Genomic DNA, 24,606 nt, shown 5'->3' with positions numbered 1-24,606 from the left:
CTGCACCCCAGACAGTGCGCTTGGCACCCTGCCTGCTCCTCACTGTACTTTATTATTAAAAATTCACGTTCAGCCCTCTCTACTGTTTGGGTGGTGGGTTGGGAGTGGGTGTCATCCCCATCTGAGTCAGGACTGCTCATGTCCACTTTGGGCAGCTGATAGCAGAGGTGCAGGGATATGTGGCTTCTTGCCAAGAGTCCCAGATCGTGCAGGTGGAGGGGTAACAGATGGTAGACTGTAAGCCCCGTGAGGGCAGGGCTCAGTTTTGTCCTCTGATGTGTCCCAATGACCTGGAACAATATCTGCATGTATCAGGCACTCAATAAATATTTGTTGAATTAAAAAAAAATGTAGTGGGAGTGAGAAGAAGCAGGGTGTTAGAAATTAGGAGGGCTTCAAGCCTATGGTCTTAGAAGGTCTGGGGTCACTGGGGTGTCCCTAAATGTCAGCAGCGAAGGGGGAAAGGGCAGAGGAGACAGGTGCCATGAACTGCAAAGGGAGATAAGATTTTGCACAAATGACACAGCTCGGTGATCCGGCCTTTGCGAAGGGGAGTCAGGATAATACACAGCTTTCAGGAGTCACAGAGTAGGAGGGAATGGTCTGGTTCCACTGGAGTAAGATACAGAGAAAAGTGTATCCTAAGTTGTGCGACAGATGGAAATGGCGAGGAGCTGGGGAGGAGCTCTAGGGAGAAGTGAAGGGAAGGGAGGTCTGTGGTCCTTGGAGCTGCTGGGCTGGGAGTGCACAGCAGATGCTGGAGGGCCCAGTCCCTGAGCTTGTGATTAGCACGTCTGGAGCAGGGCGTGAGAAACTGCATTCCTAAGAAGCTCGCAGGTCAGGGTGATGCTGGCCCTGTGACCTTCTCTGACAGCCACTTACTGGGGGCATGGTCTTTCCTGGAGGAAGCCCCATTGCCTGTGGGGTGCCCGATTAGGTTAGAAATCTTTTCAGCATGAAGACTTGCTTGGGTCATGCCTCATCACACACGTCTTAGAACTGTCTTCCCAAACCACAGAGTGTAAAGGAAGCCGCAGATTCTATTCAAATCCAAATGCACCAGGAATAAATAAGATGTTGGGACTGCTCTGGCTGCTGACTTTAATGTTTTCTACAATACAAACTGCAACAAGAAAGACCAAATGATAGAAAAACTTAACTGGAGATGGAAAGAACAGACTTTTCCCCTCCAATGCATAGTACAGGAAATAGCTTACCTGTGATGGAGACTGGCCATTAGTTTTCTTTAGTTTAATTTCTCTGCCTGCAACAACAAAAAAGTAGAAAATTGGGGTCAACACATTGTCTTCTTTTCACGGTCAGGTTGACCGTGAACACTGACAGTGGACGGTGTTTGCTGAGGGGTGCTGGGCAGCAGTGTGCGGGAGGGCGTTCCTGCCGGAAGTGAGCCCAGGGGGCAAGAGGTTTGAAATTTGTCAGCTTTGCCTGATACTCAGAAACCAATCCACAGTTAACCAAGTGTTCCATTTAAAAATGTAAACTGTTAGTCACACACTGGGCACATTAGACTTGTTCAGTAACCCACAGCAATCTATGGTGTGTTGGTGTCCTCCTAAAAGCCATTTATTGAAGTCTAATCCCCAAAGTGATGGTATTAGAAGCTGCAGCTTTTGGGAGGTGAGCAGATCATGCACGAGGCAACGGCTCATGAGTGGGATTAGTGCCCCTAAAAGGAGGCCCGTGAGGGCTGCTAGCTTCCTGCCGCCATGTGAACACAGAGAGAAGGAAGCATCTCTCAACTTGACCGTGAGCCCTCATCCAACACTGAATCTGCCAATGCCTCGATCTCTTCTCTGCCCATAGAACTGTGAGCACTGAAGTTCCACTGTTTGCAAACCACTCCCTTTATGGCGATTTGTTACAGCAGCCGGAGGAGACTAAGACGTGCTGGCTGCTGTTTCAGTTGATAAACTCTGCATAACAACGTGCTTCTTCACTGATGGGTGAAGTTTTACTAAGCAAAATAAGAAAAAAAAATGTGCTCTGTGAGGACATATATGCATATATTCTTATTTATAATATGTAATTTAGAAAAAATTTGCTCAGAATGAAAATGATATATAGAACTCAAAGTAAAGCTATTGTTCAGATTTTTACCAACTTCTCTGTGATTATCAGAATAATTCATCACATACACAAATCTTATTCTATGCCCAAGTAAACTACACATAGTGATAACAAACTCTGCCTTAAATCTGTCACAATATAGGAACAGTTAAACCTTTGATTGATTCAATTTCATATTCTTTTAGCAACCTCTTTTCAGTTATTCAATAGCTCCTTGAAATCTAGTAAATTGCTTAATTGTCACATGGTTCTGCTATTTTTCAATTTTACCACAGTACTTATACTTCCATTCAAATATTACTTGGGAAGGAAGACGTGAGAAAGGCAAAGTCCATGCCCATTGGGAACTCACCACCTTGTTGGGAAGGCCAGGAATCCAGGAGCACTTATGAATACATAGACTACTATTCAGAGTACAGAAAAAGAGTGCCTAGCAGGGAATACCAGTGAAATACCGAGGAGGTTCAGGACTGGGAGAGATGTAACTGGGCAGCTTTGAGAAGTTGATGGCACCTGAGCTGGGCATCAGAGGACAATGGATTGCGGCAGATGGAAAATAAGTGATGCCAGGTGCAGTGGAAGGCCTTTTATGCAGCGGGAATGTGACAAAGAGAAGGCAGGGAAGGACGGAGCAATGCTTATGTAGTCAGCAAATACTTCTGGACTCTTCATGTATGGAAAGCCCTGCACCAGGTACCAGGAAGCTGCAGGCAGTGACTGGGATGCCACGTGGTACATCTCACAGCGTGACAGCCTACATGGAGATGAGTGAAATGTACTCAGTGCCCAAAGAGCAAAGCTCTGAGGAGACCTAGGAGGGATAAGGATTTACTTGGAGAACACTAATTCACTCCAAGGAAGAAGACAGAACCATGAGGTTTGAATATCTACATTATCCGGTTAAAGGGTCTGGGCAGAAGAAACACATAGAGCCACAAAAATTTGAGGTCCAGGACCTGTAGTGCCACAGCTTGAGAGAACAGCAGTCCAAGATCATCAAATGCTGTGTAGGGGACTGAGATCATTCTTAAAATAGGATACTTTTTTCATGGCGGGAGGGGCTTCAACTATATTGAATTTCCTGTAGAACAAATCCCCAGTCTGCTCCTCTCCTCCTTGTCTCCAAGGCATCAGATCCCTATCTTGTGTATGAGTGTTGCAACTTTTCTGAACAGAAGACCTTAGCAATTAGCTACTCCAAAGTCAAATTCTGAAAGAGGAAGAAACGGAGGGTGTGAATGTCAGTGGTGTCCCCGAGGTCACATGGCGAGTCCGCAGTGAGGATCCAGGACTTGGTTCCTGTCCCTATCCCAGAGTTCTCACCTATGAATTGGTAACTTCACACAACCCTTGTTTTTACTTTGAATGAGGTACCTACTGCCTGCCAGAAGCTACCCTTGGATGTCTGTACTTTAGTCAGAAGCTTCCGGGAACCTAGGATGTGCCATGCAGGGTGCTAAGCACTGACAGAATGAAAGGTCGAAGAACGCTCTCCTTGTCCCACCATGGAAACAGCACATCATTGGCTGACTGGATATCATAGCTAGTGATAAGAGCCTTTGTAGGAAACGAACTGGATGTGGTAATTTGGAGTTAAGGTGAGAATTCACTCAGAGTAGGGGAGAGACTCTGAGAGAATGACATTTAAACTGGGATCCAGAACATGAGATGGAGCCAGCCATGCAAAGAAACCAGCCATTTCTCTGTTAAAAACCCTTAAATGGTCCTGCACGGATCCTCAGCTAAGCACTCAAGGCCTTCCACAGCCTGGCACCGATGGCCTTCCTAGGTTATCTCTCACCCTCCTCTAGTTCATGCTTCTACAGTCTTTCCAGTCAACCAGATTTTCCCCTGTTCTGTAAGCATGGCGATGCTTTCCTGTTTCTATGCTTCTAGAAATATTATTTCTCCCAGCTGACATGCTTCCATGACCATCAATATTTTGCAAAGTTCTACTTGTCATTCTTCAAAACTCATTTCACACACCACTTCCTTCAGGAAGTCTTAAAAAATTCAATTAAAGGTAATTACCTCATTTTAAAAATTCTAGAGAATTTTTAACTCTTGAAAAGTTCTGATCACCTTCTGCGTTAGATTAAAGTAATTCAGTAATATCAGACTGTAAATTCTTAGTGGGGTTGGATCTTGCTTCATCATTATTTATCTCCATGTTGTGTCTCCTGACGCAGTGACTCGACATAGGTAGTGCGTCGCGTGTCTTTTAAAAATTTCACTTAAAATTTCTTTGAGAATTTAAAGATCTCAATACAAATGTATAGCAATGCTCATATTTTATGAAATCTAAGCTGCATGCCGGCACCGCGGCTCACTAGGCTAATCCTCCGCCTTGCAGCGCCGGCACACCAGGTTCTAGTCCCGGTCGGGGCGCCGGATTCTGTCCCGGTTGCCCCTCTTCCAGGCCAGCTCTCTGCTGTGGCCAGGGAGTGCAGTGCAGGATGGCCCAAGTGCTTGGGCCCTGCACCCCATGGGAGACCAGGAAAAGCACCTGGCTCCTGCCATCGGATCAGCGCAGTGCGCCGGCCGCAGCGCACCGGCCGTGGCGGCCATTGGAGGGTGAACCAACGGCAAAGGAAGACCTTTCTCTCTGTCTCTCTCTCTGTCTCTCTCACTGTCCACTCTGCCTGTCAAAAAAAAAAAAAAAAAAAAAGAAAGAAATCTAAGCTGCACATGTATCCCTGGAACTGGAATGCATCTTACAATGATTGTCATATCACGGTTAATTGGCAATATTATTTTTCATTTTCTGGTCCATAAGATAATGGCACATGTTACATTACAATATTAGATGGCATCTAATATTCAATGAAGTATAGCATTTAAATCCTATATTAGAGTTTCTTAACTCAGAAATATACATTGATTTCACTAAAATACATTACATTAAATGATGTCTATTTAATGTGCACAATCATACAAAGAAGTGCAAGTCCTGATCTTTTCATCCAATAATCTAAGATGAAACCAACACTATCCATTGAAAGAACAAGAATTTTATGAGCCCCATGTTCTATAAAGATCATGTATCATAAATAAGATGCTTCAAAGAAGTTCTAATTTTCTCAAGAACAACTTGTATAATAATACATTCTTTTAAAAGGAAATGTTTTTGTTATATTGCTGGAGCTTTAGAAGCATGTATGTTTTAATACATGGAAACGAGAATGAATAATTTGTTTTTTGGAAAAACTAACACTGACATTACATTGGCTTGCATACAGCAAGGACCTAATACCTGGTATAGCCAATCAATGTTATACTGTCATCCTGGTACATGCCACGTGTATGTGTACAATCATCATGGAAGTTTATGGTGAAGAAGCACCTGCAGGGTGGTTGAGCTGCCAGGAAAGGATTTCATGGAAAAATGGAGTCCATATGTGAGATAGGTAGAAATCAGTTAGGCAGCTAGGACCATTTTGGTAAAATCAACAGGGTAGGAAAGAATGTGGCTTGTACAAAAAGACAATGGGGAGACTCATGTAGTCGATTTTGTGGTAACAGACTAGATACAGTATATATGGCCAGGTTAGTGGGATCCTTTAATGTAGGCACAGAAGAATAAACATGACATGATTGGCAAAGGGAGTAGGTTGCTGAGCAGCAAATGACAGGATTGAAGCAATATACTTAGAATCATCCGCTAGTAGTAAGCGGAGGAAATTAAAAGGGTTGGTTACTACAGAAAGACTTGCTGAGAGTTGATCTTTTAAATTCTGTGATGAGATGGAAAGAACCTGGTGTGTGTTGGGTTTCTGGACTAGGAACACAGTCGAGAGCAGGGGTTCCCTGTGGAACACAAGGATATTACGTGCATGTGTGCACATGGAACGCTGGGACCTTCAGCTTGCTCCCTTCCTTGCCTTGCTAAGCATTCTGGCAGCCACCATGTAGTTGCCTCCAGACATCCAAGTAAAGTCTCATATAAGAAGATTAATACTGAAATCACCCAACTCTCAACCAACAAAAAGCACTAGTATGAAACACATAGCAGGGAGAAGAAAACTAAAACAAAACCCAAACAACTGACAATATTTTCACCATGTCACTTGCATCCAAAAATAACAGAAGGATATTTGAAAAAAACAGGTAACCAAAAATTAAATATTTCTCAATAGAGAATCTAGAATTGCACTTCTCTAGAAGAAAAAGTGACAAAATTTTATATAAAGCAGCAAAAAAGATAAAGACAAAGAAAATTGAATCAAAAAGATAAAAACATTAGAGGACATAAAATGCAGGAGGTTCAACATCCAAATACATAAGAAAGGGTAAACAAAAGGAAGATAGGAACTTATCAACAAAATAATTTGAGAAAATTTTACATAATGGAAGGACATGAGTTTCTGGAATGAAAGAACTCACAAACTTCCCTACACAATGGATAAAAATAAAAATTAACAGTAAGGTACATCACTGTGACATTTCAGAACTAGGATACAAGTGAAGCTCTAGAATGAAAAAACATCTCATAGTCAAAGATCTGGGAGTCAGAATAGTTTTGTACTTCTTAAATACACACACACACACACACACACACAAATTCTAAACTTGGACAAACTACCAACTAAGTGAGAGGTGAGAGGGTAGAATAAAGATATTTTCAGATATGAACATTCTCAACAAATTTATCATTCATGCACCTTTTACCAGGAGGCCATTGGAAGATGTCAAAAACAAATGAGGGAGTAAACCAAGAAAAAAATGACAAGGGACACAGTTGGACATTTAACAAAGAAGACAAGAGTATTCCTAAGATGATGGTCCCAGGAGATCTCAGAATGCCTGCAGTGTATATAATACCAAAGACAGTGCTGTGGTTTATCTCCCAAGGGTCCCTGTGTTGGAAGCACACTTGTGATGGTGTGAAGAGGTGGTGGGGCCGGCGCCGCGGCTCACTAGGCTAATCCTCCGCCTTGTGGCGCTGGCACTCCGGGTTCTAGTCCCGGTCAGGGTGCCGGATTCTGTCCCAATTGCCCCTCTTCCAGGCCAACTCTCTGCTGTGGCCAGGGAGTGCAGTGGAGGATGGCCCAAGTGCTTGGGCCCTGCACCCCATGGGAGAACAGGAGAAGCACCTGGCTCCTGCCATTGGATCAGCGTGGTGCGCCGGCTGCAGCGCGCTGGCCGCGGCGGCCATTGGAGGGTGAACCAATGGAAGAAAGACCTTTCTCTCTGTCTCTCTCTCTCTCTCACTGTCCACTCTGCCTGTCAAAAAAAAAAAAAAAAAAAAGAGGTGGTGGGACCATGAGGAGGTAGAGCCTACGGGGAGGTCCTTGCAAGGGGTTAGGGTGGTTTTCAAGGGACCACAGAGTTTGCTCTGTGAGAGCAGCTGTTTTAAAAGGCTAGTATGAGCTCTGAAACACCCTCTGGCTTCCTGTCTTGCCATGTGATCCCTCTCCCACCATGGTGCTCCCACCACGAGGCCATCGGCCACTAGGCACTCACTGTCTGCTCTTGGACTTTCCACTGTGAACTAATAAACCTCTGTTCTTTATAAAGCACCAGACTGGAGAAGATAAAAGTGGCTCTGGACAGTGCTCTTTTCAGAGGTGAAGTTTATCAAGGGTTCCCCAGGGGACAGACTCATATACTAGAAAGGGAATCGGGGTGGGATCAGGGGAAGTATACAGAGCTTCAGTAAGTAAAAAACGAGACACTTGTTACCTCCAGAAAAATGTAGTACAGGAAAGGAAATGTAATATTCTACCTAGTTTAGCAGTAAAAAGGATTTACACAGTTACAACAAACACTCAACTACCAAAATTAGAGGAGGAAGAGGTTCAACACGCAAAAGAAAGCTTCCTTATATGTGGTGGGGCTGGATTATTCCACAGTGGACGGCAGTACCTAAAACTACACAAAAAAAGCCAAGAAATGGTAACATATGTATGCATTTAGTGAGAAAGAGTCAAATGCCAAAATGATCAGCTAAAAATTGATTTCCTTTGAGAAAAGAAAAATGGGCTCACAGGTGAGCAGTCTGGATTTGGCATGAAGATTTGGGAATCAATGCAGTCCTAACACCAAAATTGTGAAAAAGTGGACAGGAAGATAGCAAGCGATAACAATGATGCTTCTGAAAAAGACAACTCACACCCACTCATTTAATCTACATTATTGATTAAACATTCAGAGCTGTGGGCCAGGCCATGTGCACACAGAAAACCCTAACAGAATGACTGAGACATACAGCTTAGGGCCAGTGTTGTGGTGCAGCAGGTTAAACCATAGCTTGCAATGTCAGTATCCTCAGTTCCAGTGCCAGAAGATGGACCAAATACTACTTGGGCTCCTGCCACCTACATGGGACACCCGGATGGAGTTCCTGGCTCCTGGCGCCTGCCTGGCCCAGCTCCAACTGCTGAGGTCATTTGGGGAGTGAACCAGCAGATACAAGATCTTTCTATCTCAACTTCCACTTCTCTCTCTTTCCCTGTTGCTTGTGTTTCAAATAAGTATATAAATAAATCTTAAAAAGACATATAGTTTACAATCTAGCAAGATTGGCAAAACATAACTATTTATGATTCAGTGGTATAATAGAGATTAAAGGCAAAGTACTATCAAAATGGAGGAGGGGGTATCCTGACTTCAGAATATTCTAGAGGTGGGTAGTACAACAGGCACATGTGGGCTTTTTTTTTTTTTTTTTTTTGATAGGCAGAGTTAGACAGTGAAAGAGAGAGAGACAGAGAGAAAGGTCTTCCTTCTGTTGGTTCATTCCTCTAATGGCTGCTATGGCCGGTGCTGTGCCGATTCGAAGCCAGGAGCCAGGTGCGCCCTCCTGGTCTCCATGGGGTGCAGGGCCCAAGCACTTGGGCCATCCTTCACTGCACTCCCGGGCCACAGCAGAGAGCTGGACTGGAAGAGGAGCAACTGGGACAGAATCCAGCACCCTAACCGGGACTAGAACCCGGGGTGCTGGTGCTGCAGGCAGAGGATTAGCCTAGTGAGCTGCGGTGCAGGCCCCCACATGTGGGCTTTTAAATTTAAATTACTTGGGGCCTGTGCTCCAGGGCTCACTTGGATAATCTTCTGCTTGCAGTACCGGCATCCCATATGGGTGCTGGATTCTAGTCTCGGTTGCTCCTCTTCCAGTCCAGCTCTCTGCTGTGGCCCAGGAGGGCAGTGGAGGATCACCCAAGCTCACTCACATGGGAGACCAGGAAGGGGCACCTGGCTCCTGGCTTCGGATCGGCGCAGGGCTGGCCATGGTGGCCATTTGGGGAGTGAACCAATAGAAGGAAGACCTTTTTCTCTGTCCCTCTCTCTCACTGTCTATAACTCTACCTGTCAAATAAAAAAATTAAAATTACTCACAAGCCAACACAATTGAAAGTTCCATTTCTTGGTTATACTGGTTAGCCACATGTGGCAAGTGGCGAATGTACTGGATAGTGTAGACATAGAACATTCTTCCTCATTATAGACAGTTTTTTTTTTTTTAATTTGACAGGCAGAGTTAGACAGTGAGAGAGAGAGAGAGACAGAGAGAAAGGTCTTTCTTCCATTGGTTCACCCCCCAAATGGCTGTTACAGCCGGCGCGCTAGGCTGATCCGAAGCCAGGAACCAGGTGCTTCCTCCTGGTGTCCCATGCGGGTGCAGGGCCCAAGCACTTGGGCCATCCTCCACTGCCCTCCCGGGCCACAGCAGAGAGCTGGACTGGAAGAGGAGCAACCGGGACAGAACTGGCACCCCAACCGGGACTAGAACCCAGGGTGCCGGCGCCACAGGCGGAGGATTAGCCTAGTGAGCCGTGGCGCTGGCCTATAGACAGTTCTATTAGAGGGTGACATCATCTAGAATTTTTATTTATTTATTTTTTTAATTTTTTGCCAGGCAGAGTTAGACAGTGAGAGAGGGAGAGAGAGACAGAGAGTTATAGACAGTGAGAGAGAGACAGAGAGAAAGGTCTTCCTTCTGTTGGTTCATTCCGCTAATGGCCGCTACGGCCGGCGCTGTGCTGATCCTGGTCTCCCATGCAGGTGTAGGACCCATGCGCTTTGGCGATCCTCCACTGCCCTCCTGGGCCACAGCAGAGAGCTGGACTGGAAGAGGAGCAACAGGGAATAGAACTTGGGGTGTCGGTGCCATAGGTGGAGCATTAGCCAAGTGAGCCACAGCGCCGGCCTAGAATTTCTTAAATGGCAATGTTTTTACAGCATATTCAGGTACAACACTGATTAAACCCTTGAAGGGGTCACATTCCATGGTTTATCAGTAAATAGAGTCTTGTAGAACTTGATATTTAACCAAGCAAGTTATTGAACATGAGATGGCATTTTTACTTTGTTAGCAATTCGGTTTTCAGGTGGAGCCACTCCTGGAGCTGTTTCTCACTTCTGATTCTGTCTGAACAAGCACAGCAAATGCTGCTGTGAGCCGAAGTCACAGAGCATCTGGGGGGGGGGGGGTGCATTTTTGCAGCAGTGGGAAGAGGGATGGGCCCTGGAATCCAAAATTCCTGGTTGGATCTTGCCTCCTGTACTTCTATGCTGGGGGCTGCCAGCACATCTCTCAGCTTCTCTGTGTCTTTGTTCCTTCTTGCGGGTGTACAGATAACACAGGGATCACTTCAGGACCTACAGCAGCCAGGACATGTCTGTTCAAAGAAGGGTGAAGGGACAGGGCACTGACATTTGCCAAAGGCCTGGGACATGGCAGACCCGTCTATGAATCCTCCCCAGAAGGCCTGGGTGGCAGTTGAAGGGTGTGACAAAGTGACTGGAGGGGGAGTTTGTGAGTGGCAGAAAAGGAAGCCAGGTGGGAGATAGATCTGCAGGGTTGGGCTGGGGTTAGGTGGGGAGGGGCCTTGAATGCCATGCCCAGGGCCTGACTGTGGCATCTGCAATAACTAATAATACCTGGTGGCAACACGCTGCACTCCCTGGGGAGTCAGAGCAGAGGCTGAAAAGAGCCTGTGATTTCCGGGGTTTCACTCAGAGTTCACAACCCGGCCTGCCAATCTCTCTCTACTGCCTTCTTTAACTCCCATGAGAGGGAAAGCCGTTTCTTTCCAAGTGGAGTTAACTTCCAAAGATGATCAGCCCGAGTTGGCACTAACACTGATTGCAATTTGTAATTTGTAAATGCATTGTTTGTTTTCTGTTGGTCTCGGGTGGGTTTCCTCCAACACCCCACCCGCACCTCGGAGCAGGGCCAATATCTGAATAGAAGGCAACGCTCTCATGCTGGGCTCCTTTCTCTGAACAAGCTTTCAAGCTTTGCAACATCTTCCTTGGATCTCATTCAGCTGGGGGCCTTCCGTGTCATCCAAGAGGAATCCCTGTGTCCCCACACAGGGGCCTTTGTTGTCCGAGGTTATGAGAAGCTAACCACTGCTCCGTACAAGGAAATATCCTCATTGTGTGAAGTCACGATCAAAGAAGAATGCCATTTAAACCGAGGAAACAAAACCGTGATTTATCTCCAGCATCGACAGAGAAAAGAAAGCTCCTAGTTATTTCAGTAAAACACAAGCATCTGCAGTATATTCATGGTGTACGAAATTCACCGGTCTGTTGATGGATTGCAAAGTTTGATCCGTTGGATATGCCAAATTCTGAGTGTTTTTTTTAAGCCTAAAACTTTTCTTTTTGCATCTACTCTGCTTACAAGTATCTCCTACCTTTTCCAAATGCTTAAAAATCCTATTTTAATTAAAAAGTTATGTATTATTATATTTGAATGTACCTAATATATAATTTATATATAACAGGCATATAAAATAGATATAATTATGCACACATGCATATCCCATACAAAGTTTGGGAACAGAGTGGGGAAAAAGATCAGTCATGATCAAAGCAATCTGTGCTCCGCTTTTTCCGAGTTAAATGCATATGAATTTTATACCATATACGTACAACTTCTGTCCTGCTTTTTTCACTTAAGTCTCTGGCCTTTTCCATGAAAGTGCATAATCTTCATAATGGATGTTCTAAATGGTCACAAATTATCTCAAGAGTGACCCCACGGCCAGGTACTTAACCAGTGGTAAGTAGCTCCCAAGCTCAATGTCAACCATTGTAGCTCCCAAGCTCAAAGTCAACAGGCTGATGCTAAACACTGTGTATTTTTCGTGTGGAAGAGGATGCCGCGTTTCCTTGCTTTGCCATTCCTTAATCTTCTGACATGAAGTAGAAATAAAGATGACCTGCAGCCCCTGGCAGTTGGAGACCTGCATTCTATGAACTGTTGCACCCACAAGGCATCATGCTCTTCAGATTCAAGATTCCACACAAGGAAAACTTGCCCAGACATTACCTTTACCTGCCAAAAGCCTGCCTCTTCAAATGGTCAAAGACCCCACACAGCAGACCCCAGGAGGAAGCAAGGGGTGTTCCTTTCAGCAGCAGCAGGGCCACAGGGGCAACAGCTGGAGCCTGCAGATGCTCCCTGCCCTTGGCACATTATCTTTTCTGTTTATAAAGGCTTTATTCTGTCTGAATTTTCCCACACATGTGGCATGAGATTTGCTCAGACATTCACTCTGTCATGCACATGTTCATTTACCCAGAGCAAGTACGTGTGAATGGGAGAGTCCAGAGGAAGGCGGAACCAGGGGCCAAGCCACTGCAGCTGGGAAGCGGTCAGTCACTCCGCATCGGGGCTCAAGGAGAGCTCATCTGGTTACACTCAATGGATTTTTTTTTTTTTGACAGGCAGAGTGGACAGTGAGAGAGACAGAGAGAAAGGTCTTCCTTTTTCCGTTGGTTCACCCTCCAATGGCCGCTGCGGCTGGTGCGCGCTGATCCGATGGCAGGAGCCAGGTGCTTCTCCTGGTCTCCTATGGGGTGCAGGGCCCAAGCACTTGGGCCATCCTCCACTGCACTCCCTGGTCACAGCAGAGAGCTGGCCTGGAAGAGGGGCAACCGGGACAGAATCCGGTGCCCCGACTGGGACTAGAACCCGGTGTGCCGGTGCCGCTAGGTGGAGGATTAGCCTACTGAGCCGTGGTGCCGGCCTCAATGGATTTTCAAAACCAAAATTGGAAGCCCTGGATCTGAGGGTGGGGGTGGGGATGGTGGTGATGGTGGTGATGGTATCTGACGTTTGAACATCTATTGTGTGTTTGATACTTTATACCCACTACCTTATTTTCTTTCCAGGGACAGGGAGATCAAGCTTACTAGCACCACTTCACACAGAAGGGTTGGTGCAAGCTTAACTAACTTGCATGAGGTTACACAACCAAGAAATGGTGAGACAGGAAATAGGAATTTACGCTTTTTCATTTTTACCATGTAGACTTGTGTATGACAGACTCGTATATATGATTGAGACTATTATGACAGAGGCAGGCAGGAAATTTGGGATTCAGGAGGACAACTGGCTCATGTTTCCTACTCCCGAAGGGCCTCAGAGGCAGCAGCTTGACTGGCACCTCCAAATGCATGCTCAGAGCTACACGGACAGGACTGCAAGACACGGTTCAACATCCACCTTTAGACTTTAGCTCTATTTTTCTGTACTAAGTCACTTGCTGTTACTATGAGCTAAAACTTTGTTTTAAAGAATTATTTATGTAAAGAGAGAGAGGACGAGACAGAGAGAGATCTTCCATTTGCTGATTCACTCCCCAAATGGCCACAATGGCTGGAGCTGAGCTGATCTGAAGCCAGGAGCCAGGAGCTTCCTCCAAGTCTCCTATGTGGATGCAGGGGCCCAACTACTTGGGGCCATCTTTTGCTGCTTTCTCAGGCATACTAGCAGGGAGCTCGATTGAAATTTGAGCAGCTGGGACTTGAACCAGTGCCCCTGTGGGATACCAGCATTGCAGGTGGTGGCTTTACCCACTCTGCAACAGTGCCGGTCCCATGTGTTAAAATTTTTATCTCAAGAAAAGGAAAATTCTAACATTTTTGTGCATGTGTGCAATATTTCTAATTTGCACATGTGAGCACTTGAAATATCCAACTTTTACAATCCTATTCTATCACTATTTTACTACTTTAATATACTGAGAACCTCAACAACAGTCATCCAGGCCTTTCCAACTTAAACATGCAAGTATTTAGGGGAAATTATGGGGATCAGAGAGAGTGACTCTCATGTCCTGTGTAGTGACTCTACTGTTTGATCCTTAAGTACCTCTATCTTAGGAACCTTCAGAACTGAGATCTTGTGGGTTACATAATTTACATTGACACAAGGCAAGGCTGAAACACTAGGAGTTATTATTACGATGTCTCTGGTTCACCAGCCTGTGGCCCTGTCTTCTCTCATATTAGCAGCAAGAGTCTTATTGCCATGAACCCATCATTTTCTGCCCTAAAGCTGGCCAGCCATGCCCAAGTGACTGAGACCACATGAATTAACAGGAGGGATTTGTACATATCGGTTAAATTGTGCTTTACTCTCATTGTATCCAGAGGTTTGTAAAGGGTTTTGATGCATTGGTTAAGCTACTAGTTTTATCAGAGAGCAACTTTAAAAAGAACAATCAGATGGCTATTAACTGGCTGCGAATAAAGGTTAAAGTTAGAATCAGCATTTGCGAGGTGAGAAGGCCCTGAGACAATATTAATCTAATCCACGTGGCTTACAGATTAGGAACTCAAGTGATGTTTAAGGATGGCCAGGATTATTTTGACCAAATCATGCTTCTCTCCTTGTAGATGTCTAGATCAGGTATCCAAGCCACATTTCTTTGCAAATACGGTTTTACAGGAATACACCTGTGCCCATGCACTCACGTATTGTCCATGGCTGCTTTCAAGCTATATGTCAGAGCTGAGCAGTTCTAACAGTCACCACATGACCCACAGAGTCTAAAATATTTACTATATGGCCATCTACAGGAAGAGTTTGACGACTCCAAAGCAACATGATGAGCAGTCCAGGTTAAGTCAGCAGCCATGCCAGTGAGCTTAGAAGTGGATCTGTGAGCATGGACACAGATCCTCCATCCCCAGCCCAGCCTAGAGATGACCACAGTCATGGCAGGCTCATGAGAGACCCTAAGCTACAGCCACCTTGTAAAGCTGTGCGCAGATTCCTGACTTACAGAAACTATAAGATAGCAAAGGTTTGCTGTTTAAAACTAAATTTTGGTTTTATCTGTTATGCAGCAATAGATGACTAATACAACTGCATTTCTGCGGCTGGGCTGATTCTTACAAGGTGAGTGAAACTCTGCCTCCCAAGTCAAACTCCTACTGCAACCTGCTCTCTGCACCTTTTGGTTCCCTGTACCCCAACTTCCAATGGAATCATGAAATCACTGTGCCAGCTATTTGCTCTGAGCCCATCCGTGGTCACGTAGTCAGTTACATGGATGTCTGTCTCCTTGACTAGTGCTGTCCTACTAGTCACCACAAAATCTGAGTTAGTTCCTAGTTTTCATAATGGAATAATAATGAAAATATTTATTGAGTGCTTACTATGTAACAAGCACATTATATGCATTATCTCATATAATCCTCATAACAACCTTAGAGGCAGGACTATTTTCATACCTACTTGGTATGGGAAAAAGCAAAGGTTAAAGTGAGGGAACTTGCCTTATCTTCTCTTGATAATAAGGAGTTTTGAGCCCTGACAGACCTTGAAGTCAGAGCTTTAAAATCACTTGTTAGTTTTTGAGGCCCAAGTCCCACGAAATATGAATCTGGTTTTGGTGCTGGCCCAGTGGATGGAGGACCCAACAATATCACTCCCGCTGTGTAATCGGAGCTCCTCACCCATAAAGTAGGGATGCTGATGGCCCTTGCCTCTCTCTCATGATTACTGCAAGAAAAGCAGAGGTCTGGAAATAGAGTTTCAGTTCTCAGTAAATGTGGAATGAAAGTGATTTACTGGCCTTCTGAGAAGATTCCTCACAGCTCTGGCAGACCTGGAGTAAGATCAGAAAACCATGCAGAGGCGGAGCGAGGTGGGGCCCCGGGACCTGCCAGTCAAGACCCCTTCCTAATTGCTGCTCCTGCCTCCTCTGCTGTTGGCATCACTGTGGCTCTCAGCCTATTTGTAAAATTCCCAGCACAACATTGGCTGGAGGTGTTGGGATAAGGAGGAGAAGGCCTCAATTCTTTCACAAACACCTCATACTTTCCCCTGGAGCTATGCACGTGTCTTCGTGTTTCCTCACTCCTGGAAAGCCCTCCTTATACAAGAGTACTTCGGGAAGTTTGTGGGAAATGGAATTATGAGTAAGTTCATTTGATGCAAAGTAATTTCCAGCTCTATGAACAACTTTTTCATAATGTGCATTTCCCATGACCTTTTTGAAGACCCCTTGTATGCATGGACTTAAACAGTTTTTGGCACAAATTTATTTCTTTTAAGATTTATTTGGAAGGTACAGTTACAGAGAGAGAGAGAGAGACCTTCCAGCTGCTGGCTCACTCCCCAAATGGCTATAATGGCTAGGGCTGGGCCACATCCAAGCCAGGAGCAGGAGCTTCTTCCAGGTCTCCCACATGAGTTCAGGGGTCCAAGCACTTGGGCCATTTTATGCTGCTTTCCCAGGTGCATTAGCAGGAAGCTGGATCAGAACTGTACCCAGATGGGATGCTGGCATTGCAGGTGGTGGCTTAACCCACTACGCCACAGTACCAGCCCCCAACTTATCTTTTAATTCCTTTCCCCAGCAACTTTTTAAAGGACTGTCACTCAATCGTGACCTCTTCCACGTGGGGTGGAGTAGTTGTCCCAGGTCTGAACTCCCACAGTGCCCTCCGCACCTTTCAGACGAGAGCTGGAATGCTTCACAGCTGAGTTCTGTCTGTAGAAGAGCACCTGGTGTACCACGGGCTTCTGACAGACTGTAGGTGAATAAAGGAGATACTTTTCACTCACTGCCAGGGTATTTGGTGCTAGAATGTTGCGATGGTCTGAATGTGGAGCTTAATCCTTTGGGTGACAGCCTTAAGAGAGGTGTGGGCCCTTTAGGAGATGACTAAGTCATGAAGGCTCGACCCCCACTCTCACGAATGGGCTGAGTGCTCTTCTGAGAGGCTGAAAGGAGTGTTCCTCTCCTCTCTGAGTGAGGACATAGGAACCAGGTGCCAACTACGGAGTGGGCACCAAGCCTTTAGGATTTCAGACATCCCAGACTCCAGAACTATGAGGAATGAATTTCTTTCTTTCTTTTTTTTTTTTTTTGACAGGCAGAGTGGATAGTGAGAGAGAGAGAGACAGAGAGAAAGGTCTTCCTTTTGCCATTGGTTCACCCTCCAATGGCCGCCACAGCTGGCACGCTGCAGCCAGTGCATTGCACTGATCCGAAGGCAGGAGCCAGGTGCTTCTCCTGGTCTCCCCTGGGGTGCAGGGCCCAAGCACTTGGGCCATCCTCCACTGCCTTCCCGGGCCACAGCAGAGAGCTGGCCTGGAAGAGGGGCAACCAGGACAGAATCCGGAGCCCCGACCGGGATTAGAACCCAGTGTGCCGGCGCCGCAAGGTGGAGGATTACCCTAGTGAGCCGCGGCGCTGGCCAGAGAAATGAATTTCTATTATTCATAAAGTATTCAGTCTATGACACTTTGTTACAGAGGCTGGAAAGCACTAAGACATATGTACATTCCATAAAGAAGCTGCCCAGTGTTTAGCCTGGACTGAAGACACAGTTGGTGCTCAATACATACTCAACCAATGGCCCTAACTATCTGGGCTCATACTATTAGATTCAGGATAGTTGGGTCAGATTAAGGCAAGCAGTCTAAGGGATGACTTCAAGGTTTTGAGGACAGTTCACAAGGCCCCAGCTATGGCCAAGCCAAAATGATTCCCATGATCTTCTTGAACTTGGGTTTTTGGGACATAAATTCCTGGATTTCATCATGCCATAATATCACTCTTAGGAGTTCATCCACTATGAAAAGTATTATCTCTCTATTCACATCAGCCTGTAACCAGTGTCTTTGTATCTTTGTTGGAGTGTGATTTGGAAAGTTTAAAAGATTGTTCTTTTTGTACAGATTACCTGTTTCATTTTAATTTCTTAAGTGCCATGGGAAAACAAAAACAAGAAAGAACATTTCTTTTTTTTTAATTTAGTGCCTTTTAACTCTTTATTTATTTATTTTGATAGGCAGAGTTAGACAGTGTGAAAGAGAGACAGAGAGAAAGGTCTTCCTTTTCTGTTGGTTCGCACCCTCCCTCCAAATGGCTGCTATGGCCGGCACTACATCGATCTGAAGCCAGGAGCAAGGCACTTCCTCCTGGTCTCCCATGCAGGTGCAGGGCCCAAGCACTTGGACCATCCTCCACTGCCTTCCTGGGCCACAGCAGAGAGCTGAACTGGTAGAGGAGCAACCGGGACAGAATCCGGCACCCCAACCAGGACTAGAACCCGGAGTGCTGGTGCCATAGGCAGAGGATTAGCCTAGTGAGCCACGATGCCAGCAAGAAAAAAGATTTCTTCCACTCAAGTAACAGCAAAATACAAAGAGGCCAAAAAATTCAGTAGGGCTCCTTTCAGCATCATTTATGATGGGTTAGGTAAAATAGATGCTTTAAGAAAATAAATAAACTGGCATATTATGAATATTCAAACTGGAACAAAAAACCCGATAATCAGCGGGAAAATTTGGACTGTGTTTCCCACCATTATCTGGCAATTCATGTACTTTTCTAAGGGGACCAGAAACTTCACAGGAATCGTTTGTCTCTGTTAGGTCACTAAACCAACCTGAATCAAATATAACCTGCTAGGTATTACTTTTTATCCTTGTTACTGAAGCTCCCCTACTCCCACAGAAGGAAAGCTGTTTTCTAGAAAATACTGGAAGGATATCTAGTTGATTTTTCATTCATTCATTTTTTATGAACAAATATTAGATTTCCATAAGAGTGAGCTGGGAAGGAGGGAAGTTCTCAAAGTTGTGCAGGTCAATGAAAGTTTGCTTGTTTAAAAGCTAAAGTCAACAGCACGGCCCCACCTTCTGCTGTGTGGAATGTAATGCGGAAACAGTTTGTGGAAAGAACCCAAAATCAATTAGTGCAGATTTAAGTAAGAGAGCACATAAAAATATGCATGACAATTCACAGATCACAAAGAATATTTCTGGAGTGTGAGTTAGGGCAAAAGTAAAACAAAACCAGAAATTGGAAAGCTCTTAACCTACTTAAAAATAGGTTTACTCAACTAAGTAAATATGAAACTGGCTTACATTCCCAATTTCTCAATCCTTACTGTTTTCTTAGTTTGATAGACTAATGCATAAAGTGCATCAACTTACTATTCTCAGGGGAAAAGCAAATCCTATTGCTTAAGCCAGAAGGATTTGGAAACAGATCCTGTAATCTTCATCAGCAAGGCGGGCACACGTACGCCCCCCGGCAAAACGCATGGCATTTTAGGAGACACCCATCTGTGAACTGTTTTGGTGGTAGTTTGAAGACTTCTTGACAGTATTCACTCTTGCTAGTGGACAAACGTGGGCAATTCAGTATCTGAAGTAGTCAGCACATTTTGTAGCTTCTCTCTTTTAACAAGAGGCAAAAAAAAAAAAAATCATGTTCCTATTTTAATTATATTCTAAATGGCGCCATTGTTCGGGAAAGGCACGAGCAATGTTTGCAGACTCGTCATACCTGACAGGCAGTGGTGTCCTGTCAGATGTTTAACAACTGGTTCTACAGAAAAAATATGCTATATTTATTGTAAATAAAGAATGTATAGGCCACAGGTCACAAATAATAAGCAATACTTTTTTTTTGAGAGGCAGAGGTAGTGAGAACCGGAGCAAGAGTGCTTTCACCCGCTGTCTCTCAGTTCTCCAGATGCCTGCAAAGGGCAGAGCGAGGCTGGAATGAAGCTGGGACCCAGGAGCTCAATCCCGGGCTCCCTCATAAGATTGGCAGAAACCCAATTACTTGAGCCATGATCACTGGAGTCAGGGGCAGTGGTTGAATATTGAACCCAGGGCCTCGAACATGGGATACATATATCACATATGGGCCAAAGATGCATCACAGACAATACTTGGTAAAAATACATTTCATATAGACTGATTTTCACAGAATGCTTTCCATGGGTTTTGCCAGAGTTTGCCATACTAACTAACCAACAGGTTAGTTCAACATGAGTGTTGGCTGATATCGTCATTGAAATTAAAAATTTAGAAAAAAAGTGAAACAGCAGATAAAGTAGAATTTCACTTATTAATGATGCTTATTAATTTCACTTATTAATGATGCTAACAAATTCAGGTAACTGTTTTCAAGTCCCACAAGAAAAAGTTCCTCAAAGAATTTTTGTTATTCCCATGTAGCAGCTATAGATTTAGCCCATTTAAACTTTTTTTTGCTTTAATATTTTCTACATCATGTTCTTAAGACAGGCAATGACTCAATACATCTAGCCCTGATGTACAGAATTTGCTGATTTCCATGCTCTGACCAGGGCTGATTTTGAGCTAGCAATGTTACATCACTGAACACATCATCATGTAGCATTTCAGCACACAGAGACAGTAAATGTGGAAAACCTCAGGGTCAGAGGTCATAGTAAAATCTGTAGGAGGTAAAGAGTCCTGAATACTCATGAATGTAAAAAATACAATTTATATAATTATAGCTTACATTTTAATATTATTAAAGTTTCAGAAACATTTTGAAGTCCCCAAATCCTGCAGCCACTTGTGGCTGGCTCCTGCACCAGCTTTCAGGCTTCTGAGCTTGAAGGGCAAAGGCATTTCCCAGGTCACCTTCCCTCAGCCACACATCAGTAACCTCCAGTTAACAGGGACCCTACCGGCCCAGCTTCTCCTCCTGTGAGTTAATCAGTTTCAAGGGGCTGGGAGGTCTGACCGGAAGTTCTCAGTAGAGTATTAACATTCAGTAAACAGCATGTGGGGGAGAATGACAGGCACTGTGGAGGGACTCTGGGGCAGTACTCAGTTGCCTCCCTGTAGATGGGGAGAAGAGGGTGCCTTAAGGCTGTTCTAAGGATGACAGCCAATGCATGCAAAGCTCCTAGAACAATGCCTGAAACACAGCAGCCACTCAGTCACTCAATGTGGATCATGAATACCAATGACAGAATTGCTACGACACACCATTTCTGCACGTGTGGGTTTGCTGAATTAAATGAAATAATTGGCCGTGGAAAGTGTGTAGCCTGTGACCTGGGGTCAACTCCTAAGTGCAACTCCTGTAGGGAGAAACTAGCACAGTGGCACATGGCCCTTCCTTCAAATCAACTCACTAGGGTGCTACAGACAAGACACCAATGAAGAAGCCATGACGGGCAGGATTTAGGCAGAGCTGATTCCATTTCCCCCCTCTGGAATACATTATGCTCTTCTGAGAATGAAAGAACGGCCCATTCATGATAGCTGCCATCCAGACCAAATCTCAAGGACGTAAGTGACTTTAAATCCTCACTTGTTCTTTTGTTTTGTATGTATTTATAAACCTATTCTTTATTCTGGATTTGAGGGACACCAAGGACTGACTGATAAGCCACAGACAATTTTGACAGTGGTAGTAGTGCCACTGGGAGGCAGCATAGACAAGACACTTAGCACGAACAGTACACAGTTGCTGGCGAGAAAATACAGAGGAAGAAATACGAATATGGATGGATGTTAAAGACAGAAGTGTTAAAAGCACCTGCTGTATAATAAATATATTTATGTAACATATTCTTTAAAGTATCTGATCTATAACAAACATATTTGCGTAACATTATTGAAGACAATCTGGTATGTGTTTCGGTCAAATCACAGAATTCAGTCAAGGACTTTAGGTAACATACTGTTAAATTAAGCACCGCCCCAATCCAGAGATTTGAGTTCTATCTGGTACATCATCATGTTTCATAAAAACTTAAGCTGGGGCTGACGCCGCAGCTCACTAGGCTAATCCTCCGCCTTGTGGCACCGGCACACCAGGTTCTAGTCCCGGCGGGGTGCCGGATTCTGTCCCGGTTGCCCCTCTTCCAGGCCAGCTCTCTGCTATGGCCTGGGAAGGCAGTGGAGGATGGCCCAAGTGCTTGGGCCCTGTACCCCATGGGAGACCAGGAGAAGCACCTGGCTCCTGCCTTCGGATCAGCACGGTATGCCGGCTGTAGCGCGCTGGCTGCGGCAGCCATTGGAGGGTGAACCAACGGCAAAGGAAGACCTTTCTCTCTGTCTCTCTCTCTCACTGTCCACTCTGCTGTCAAAAAATAAAAAAATAAGTAAATAAATAAAAATATAAAAACTCAAGCTGGATTTCTTGATAGAAAACATTCTAAATTGAAAAACTGCAAAATATGATAAACCAAATATTGCCAGAGTTGGAGTTAAAATCCATAATCATGACTACTGAATCATATTACCTAAATTGAAGTTTTAAAAGTAATAATAATACAGTGGGTATGGTTCTGGATATTTGTGCCAAGATTAAGCTAGAACAAGCATGGATTTTGCCCTTCCTGGTAGAATTTCTACAATGTACACTAAGACTAGAACTGTTCATGATCACAGTTCATTAAACTATAGTATCATTAAATGGGAACATGCACTGCTATAAATATGTGAATTTGGGAGGAAAGCAATGAAAATCAATAGGACGCTTCTTTTTATTTTAACCCTTGAGCCCTTGCTTCCCAGTCTTCTGTGAATCTGCAGTAAATCAATATGGGCCTCCTCCTCCTCCTCCTCTCTCTGGGGGATTGTAGAAGGAACTGGTTTTTGTTTGCATTTTTTTTTTTTCTAAATGGTTTTTTTATCTTCACCAGGCTTTTGACCTCATCAGACACTGGAGCTATTCAGCCAGTTCTTCTCCTTTCTTTTCCCCCAAAAGCTTGCATCCCAAAGGTAGAATCCCAACAGATTCTTTGAAGAACTTCACACTGTTGTGCAATGATTAGAAACAAAATAGAAAACAGTGCTGGCTCCTCTTGGATGGGGTGTGACAAAAGGCTGGCTGATTGTTATTGCTTAACAAAACCCAATACTCAGTTTAACAAAACCCACTCACTGCTGCAAGGTGTGGTGACAACACACTAGATCTAGAAGCCAATTCACAGCTGCTTTGATCAAATTTCTTTGGGGTTAATGTAGGCGTTGTGACACAAGTCAAGCTACTGCTTGGGATGCCAGCATCTCATATCAGAGTGCCTGTCTACTTCCCATCCAGCTTCTTGCTAATGTGCCTAGGAGGCAGTGGATGATGGTTCAAGTGCTTGGGCCCCTCCCACCCATGAGGGAGACTCAGATGGTGTTCTCGGCTCTTGGCTTTGGCCATGTCCAGACCCAGTTTTGGGAACAAACCAGCAGATGGAAGATCTCTCTCTCTGCATCTTCATCTCTCTGTCGCTTTGCATTTCAAATAAATTAAAAAATATATTTTTTTAAATAAAAGCACAGTGCCTTTCAACCTATTAATGTTCAATGTAGTATCCAGAATAAAAACAAACTTTCAGTTCAAGTGCCTGGAGTTGGTGGTTGAAATAATTAAACTTGGTAGAAATGGGACTTATGCATTTGTATCACTCATGGTAATCCTGTATTTCACTGAATCATTTCCAGTAAGTCTGGTAGTTTTTTGATGACACTAGATTTTTAGTACATTGAGATATTGTATAGAATCTCAAAGCAAATGCAGAATCTTAAAGAGAAAATATCATGGAAGATACTGCTATACATTTTAATAATTAAAAAGTATTTTTTTCTAGGCCTATATCTACTTATCTGTATGTAACTAGCACTATCATAGCCACTGGGGAAGAATAAAAAAAGTATGTAAGTCACTCTCTCCAAGAGTTTTATAACCTGATTGAGAAGCCAAATCCAACTCATGAAGCAATCTGATGACAACTAAGCCCCAAGCCTCCTGGTACTAGATCCTGGTGTGACAGTGACACAGGCTTCAACTTGGCTCCCACAGCATCAACTGTCTGGGCTAGGAGTTGACAGGTGTCCTTTGTGTCAGCATCTATAATCTACTTCTTCACAAACCATATGAGGCAAATGCAGGTTTCTATTAAATGTGAAAGAGAGTTAAAAAAAAAAAAAAAAAGCATACTCCAGGAGTCAACAGCTAGTATCTAACCAGGAAGGCTGCACAAAGAAATGGTTCCTGGATGTGACTTCAGCTATCTGCTGATTAACTTTGGAAGAAATGAAGGGCTTCTTATGAAAATAAGTGTTTGAAAGAGACAACACTGGGGGCATTGGAAGTGTGCAGGTGGGTGTCCCTGGCCCAGTATCCCAGTATGAGCAGGGAGTCAGATGGGACTCAGGTGTGTGGCCTGAGGCTGGACTCTTGCTCCCAGGACCCACCAGTAGAGGATGACTTCTGGAGCCTAATGCTCACTCTCTGGATAACTGAAACCTATGCCAGGAATATTGTCAAACTAACTCAAGTGCAGTTGGTTTTCTGTGTGTATCTGCTGGTTCTTATGCAGATCAAATACTTTTGGGGAAAAAAAATGAGTCTGTACTGAACATGCACAGGTTTTTTGGTCATTAATTCCCTACATAACACAGTGTAGCCACCATTTACACAGGATTTGCACTGTATTAGGAATTCGAAATAACCACGAGATGACTTGAAGTATACAGGA

General features: G+C 44.4%; 1 protein-coding gene across 2 annotated transcripts in view; it reads right to left on the bottom strand.

The window, feature by feature from the left end:
* C2H4orf19 (chromosome 2 C4orf19 homolog) overlaps positions 1-24,606 on the bottom strand; it is a 105,367-nt gene that overhangs the window by 21,688 nt on the left and 59,073 nt on the right. For both annotated transcript variants that reach the window (XM_051830713.2, XM_051830719.2), the window contains one exon: positions 1,218-1,264. The gene's annotated coding sequence lies outside the window, so the exon portion shown is untranslated. The remainder of the gene's footprint in view (positions 1-1,217; positions 1,265-24,606) is intronic.

Source organism: Oryctolagus cuniculus, chromosome 2 (genome assembly GCF_964237555.1).
Source record: "Oryctolagus cuniculus chromosome 2, mOryCun1.1, whole genome shotgun sequence".
Taxonomy (NCBI): Eukaryota; Metazoa; Chordata; class Mammalia; order Lagomorpha; family Leporidae; genus Oryctolagus; species Oryctolagus cuniculus.
Note: the sequence above shows the minus strand (reverse complement) of the source record. Positions and strands in the feature narration are given on the sequence as shown.